Here is a 6000-nt window from a genome sequence, read left to right on the forward strand (position 1 = left end):
AACTTCAATCTAGAACCCGAAACTCAAATTTGAATTTTATGTCATCCACAAACTTAAAAGTAAAACCACAAAACTCGAATTTGAAATTTTAGTCATCCTCAAAACATGAAACTGTCTCATAAAATTCATATATGAAACCAAATGCTTAAATTTGAGTTTTATGTCAAGTTGTCAACCTAAAAACCTGAAACTCTTAACTTAAATCTAAAACCCCTAAACTCAAATTTGAATTTCATGTCATTCTCCAACGATGAAACTATAACTTCAAACTTAAATCTAAAACCCCTAAACTCAAATTTGAATTTCATGTCATTCTCCAACGATGAAACTATAACTTCAAACTTAAATCTAAAACCCCAAAACGCAAATTTGAATTTGAATTTTAAGTTACCCTCAAAACCTGAAACTGAAACCTCTGAAACCCCTAAACTCAAATTCGAAATTTATGCCATCCTCAAAACATGAAATTGTGACATGTAATTCACACGTGAAACCTTAAACTCAAAAAAATCAAACAAAAACCAAGTCGTTTCATAATAATCATTATTGTACTTGGTCTATCGATTTTTACTTTTGGAAATATTTTTAAAACCTCATTAACTTGTTTAGCAGTTGGAAAAATATTGAAATAATTGTGTAAGTATCGTACTATCTCACACAACAACAACAACAACGACAAAAATTTTAAATTAGGCCTACTAGATTTTACTGCCCAATAGATGTCCATAAGAACGGACGCGTTACGCGATCAATAAAATACCACTTTCAATAAATCAAAACGGGCACACATCCAAATATGATTTACTCTTAAGACATTTCAATCATTCTTCATTCATTCTATTAAAATCAAAATCAAAATCAAAATCAAACACTCACCCAAAAGAACAAACTTGGAGCTCTAAGTGAAGCGAGCTTATAAAAACCTCCACTAGATGTCAGTATAATGTTCATATGCTCTTTCTTACACAATGAGTGCCCTCATTGGTTCAATATATTTTATTGACAGCTTTTGAAGCCAATTTATTTTGTGTCCACGCCTCATCTTGGAAAATAGCTTCCCGAAAACAAAAAAGAAACTTTCTGACGCGTAAGCTTTCAACCGATTAAACTGATGTTTATATTAAATTAGTTCATTATGTGCATTGAAAGAAATGTATCATTTTGGTTTGAGTACGTGGCTATCGGTTAACTTATAGCATAGCTGCGTCCGCGAGTCGCGTGATCCAGGAGGCTATGCTTATAGCAAGTAAAAACTCTAGGCCTGATTGATGGATTATAATCGCCTAATTACTTAATTAGAAGAGCTAACAGTCACGATATGTTCACTGATCCGTATCCCTAGAAAGTTAAAGATAGAAATAAACTATTTTTAAGCACATACAATGGCAGCAAGCATTTTCAATTACCAATATTTGATTACCCATTACCCTTACCCTACTATAAAAAAAAAGAAAAACCAACACTCGTCTACAAGCCAAGGCTTAAAGAAAAACACGTTGAAATTTAACTTACAGCTTATCCCCTAGCTCAAATTTCAACCAAAGATGAAGGCTTTTCAATTAAAATACTATTGAAATTAGGAATTATTTACCTTTCGTTAAACTTATTGATAATTTCGCAGTGTCAACGATGAAAATGGTCAGCCTTAGGGGAAGATGACTTGAACGGCCGAAATCCAGAGTGATAACAGTGAACTAAATCTAAAGACGGAACTGAACTGAAATGAGCTTGTTGAATCGTCATGTAGATTGTAGATAATTCAAGTGATAAGGCAAACAAGCTCAAACTTTCTAAAGTTTTTTCCCGCTTTGTTCAACTAAATTGTTTTAACATTTATATAAGCTTACCTAAATTAAAAATAAACTTCAATGGATAACCGTACGAAGTTTTCGATAAGAATCTTGAACTGTGAGAGGGCGAGTCGCTGAGTCTTTGACAGCCTTCCCGAATTTCTAGAAAGTAGATACACGACCAGAAGAATCGCTAGACAAACGCTACGGTAAATACTATGGCGTTATCTCAGACCTTACTTAAAACGTTTAGCAAACTTTCCGCCTGCTGTCCTGCACAGAACTAAATTTATGACTTTATTAAATTATTCGGCACTGATGCAAATAAAAATTATTCATAAAATTTATGGAAGTTTACCATAAAATGTATTAACATACTATGCCATACTTGTAATGTTATTAAAAAAGATTTTGATGATTCGCAGACCAAAGCTTGTGTAGATCGTCTGCTATTATAAGTAACATATTAGACCACAGTATGACGTTAGGTATAGTGATAAGACTTCATACTGGTCTTAATGTAGGATGGTTTTTTGATTGGATGGAACTCTTTTCGTATTAAGTTTACTGTTTTGAAAACAAAATCCACTATGTAGTTAAAATATCAAAGAGATCCTTCCAATAGTTTATTTTATGGAAAATTAAAATGCAAAGTGTGGTTATCATTTCCATAAAATTATTCACAGATTTTGACGAAAAACTGGAAAATCTGCTTAGAAATAACATGGGAAATATTCAGATCCATCCAATATTCAGTTCCATCCAATATTCAGTCAACTGATGCAACCTGACAAAAGTTACAATTAACTCCACCATAAAAATTAAATCCGTGTTTCCCAAACGTTCCACATTACTCTGTCGCGAAGTTTTCTTATCAACTTTTAAAACGTAGAGTTCACAGATAAAATTTGTGAAAAACATGTATACCAAGAGGTAGTTTTATACCATTATTGGCTTACAAAGAGTTACTCTCGCTGACTCTACGAGTCTAGTCTAGTGATCTGGTCTAACACTATAGCTATAAAATCGTATTTTCACCAAACATTTTGGTTGCATAAGGCTAAGCCAAATACGCTGGCACCTATTTGGCAATGTCAACGCTTGATGAACAGTTTTTTCTTGAAATACATCGCCAATTTAAGTTAGCAGTTTCTTTCTTGTCAAGTCTTGACTAGTCCAGTAAAGAATCCCCCTTCCCGAGATGCTAAGTTTGCCTTTGCGGCGTCGCTCGCGTGTAATAAGAACTTCCATCAAAATGATATAAAGAATGGGTAGATTTTACTGATGACTATTTGTAGCACCCTAGGAGCGAAGGCACTCGGCGTTGCCCGTCGGGACATTTTTTATTTCTTTTCACGCAGATATTATTCTACAAAGAAGGGTTCTTAAATTTCTGGTGGCCATTTAAAAAGATGGTGACAAATCGAACCCAAAAGACCATTCAGCCCGTCTATAGGTTAAAGGAAACCATTGTACTAAATATTTGTGAAATCGGTTGAAAAGCGTGGACTTTGTTGCTTAGAGAAGATTTTTTACATTTCTGGGCGCCATTTAATATGATGGCGGCGGAATGGAAAAAACTTTCTCAGTACGCGCCTACTTCTTATGAGTAACGTTCGTGCAAATTTCCAGCCTTTTTGAAATGCGCGCAGACTGTAGCACTACGGTCTATGAAAGTATTGATTGAGATTAAATATACAAAGGTATGTTTCATGTACTTGAACAAATATAGCTGACCGTGTTTAACAGTTTTGTTTCTTTTATAACCTTTAAAACTATAGCTAATATTTAGCATAAGAAATTATTGATTGGCTGTTCTAGGTAGGGCAAGTAAAGGTTTAATTCTATTACTAAATTAGATTGTTTTTCCTTATTTCGCTCTTTTAAATATTGCGTGGGAGTTTTTTCTTCTCCTGAGTACACATATATAATTATTTCCGGGAAAATAAGGTAACGCGTTGCTTGATTTCTATACGGCTAGCTTTTAGTGAAATTGTTCCAGTGAATACTTCATTACCATTTAGTTTCAATGAACAAACTAGTTCTTTCGTTTTCTAAAGTTGAGTCATTGAAGAAAGGTCGAAATTATTTTTTAAAAACAAAATTTAATTAAATTTGTCTTACCTGAGCTTGGGTGTTTATGCAAATTCTGAAAAGTTATGGGACAGTTGGCCACAAAATTGATCAATAACCTAAAACATGAACCGAGGGAAATTTCTTCGGTGAGGTTATAGATTGACAGAAGAATCTAGTGATTTCCATTCTGTTGAGGATAAAACTTAGTGAAAATAAACCAGCTTAAAGGATTTATAATCTTTCAAGGAACATCAAAAATCTAGGATTAATAATCTAGCAGAGAAATTAATTTGTGTTTGAGAACGTGTCATGATGGTTTTGATCGTTCGTTATATTTTGTGAAATGTTTTCGGAAAATGCTACAGTAAAAATAGAATTATTCACGCTTTCAATCTATGAGTCAAGTTTGAACACGTGTAGGAAGTCACTAATATCCGTTCGAAAAGAATAATAATTTTGTACCGTTCAACTAAATGGGTTTGCCAACATTACCAATCATCAATCATACGCTTCTTGCCGCAGTACGCGAGGTAAGCTCTTAATTAAATATATGTGGAATTAATTGCACCAGAAGTATATAATACTTCTCTTCGAGAGGAGTGTACCACATAGCGGTGTAAGTGTAACATCATTCTTCCCAACATCGTAACATTTGGAGCAAGGTTACTAAACCGAATCACATAGCCGACAAATAGTTCCCTCATCAATTCTCTATTAGCGCTAAACTATTTGGCAAAACACGCTTGCGGATTTTTGACCCACCCCAAGAAGATTGCTGGGGATTTAGTGCCAAATAATTATAAAATTCACCTTACGGTGCGATGCCCATCTGAAGTTTGATGAGCGGAAAAGCAAACAAAAAGGGTGAGCCTGGGAAGAATGACGTTACATAACTGAAGTATTAAGAGGATACAGAGTGTCATCCTTCTTCTGATTGCACTTAGTTATTTATGACCTCATCTTCAAACTACCTACCCATCGATCGATAGATCCCCATAAGTTTCCCAATAACCAGGGCTGGAAGGTTTTCCCCAGGGTTAAAAACGTCCTGGAAAAAATATTTCCCCAGTGGCGAACTGGTATTTAACTATTCCTTTCAAAAAGAAAGACATCGTATTAGACTTTTAGTTTTGGAATCTTTTTAGTTTAATTTTGGATAAATGTATCTCTACTATATATGAGTAAGAAGCGCGTCACTTGGGGTATATTTTTTGATTATTATTGAAATTAACTGTCAATGAATTAATTTTTATTTAAAAAACCTTAGCTAATAGTAATTTAACAAGTTTGGAATATACATAGGATGCCTCATATCTGTGTTGTAAGGCAGTTTTGAAAAAGACTGGGAAAAGCCCAACCCTCTCAATAACATGTAGCCTAGCTTTGGCTATAAACCTTGAGGAGTTAGTGTAATAAAATGCTGGTGATATCATACGTCTGAAATTCATCTTGTTGAAACAGTTGTCACCATGGATTTCCTACAAGAAAAATGAAAATGGCGAAATATTTGCTTTACAAGGAGCGATGGTATATTTTTTGGAACATTTTACGAAGAAACTAAAAATCGGGTATGTGTTTTTTTTTTGGACAAATTCAAGAATAGCTCCCGGTGACGGATTTAAAAAAATTTTTTTTCTTCTGAAAGAGAAAAATGCGACAAAAATTATGGTGCAAAAAGTTTTTTGGGGCAAACAATTATTAAAGATGATACAGCTAGTTTAATTTTAATTGCCCTGGACAGAAAACGGCACAATTTATGCTATAAAAAAATTGTCGTCTGCTTATTTTTGGCTTTTGGCGGAAGAAAGTAAAATTAATAAAACTTGTAGTTTTCGAAATTCTAGGAGAGCGGTCGCTCTCTTAGATAAGACTTGATACTGCCTCTAATGCTAAAGGAGGGTTCTCTGATTGGCCGTAACTTTTTTCGTATTGTGGTTGCTGCTTTGAAATTTTGCCAGTGAACTAAAATTTGGGCCCTAATTATGTGGTTAAAATTTCAAAGAGATCCAACTAATAGTTAGTTCTATAAAGAAAAAAGTTGTTAAGGGTGGTTTTAGAATCCATAAAATTAATCAGACATTTGGTGAAAGATACAATATTCTTCCATAGACATAACATGGGATTTTTTTGAAAA

General features: G+C 33.9%; 1 long non-coding RNA gene across 1 annotated transcript in view; it reads right to left on the reverse strand.

The window, feature by feature from the left end:
• Positions 1-1946, reverse strand: part of LOC149718427 (uncharacterized) — a 220420-nt gene extending 218474 nt beyond the window's left edge. The window contains exons 1-3 of the long non-coding RNA XR_016370404.1: positions 1848-1946; positions 1592-1712; positions 877-1338 (exon numbers count right to left, since the gene is read on the reverse strand). This is a non-coding gene — a long non-coding RNA (uncharacterized LOC149718427). The remainder of the gene's footprint in view (positions 1-876; positions 1339-1591; positions 1713-1847) is intronic.
• Between the last annotated feature and the right edge of the window lie 4054 nt (positions 1947-6000).

Source organism: Phalangium opilio, unplaced genomic scaffold (assembly GCF_054372755.1).
Source record: "Phalangium opilio isolate 3A_F unplaced genomic scaffold, DU_Popi_V2 ptg000002l_1, whole genome shotgun sequence".
NCBI lineage: Eukaryota > Metazoa > Arthropoda > Arachnida > Opiliones > Phalangiidae > Phalangium > Phalangium opilio.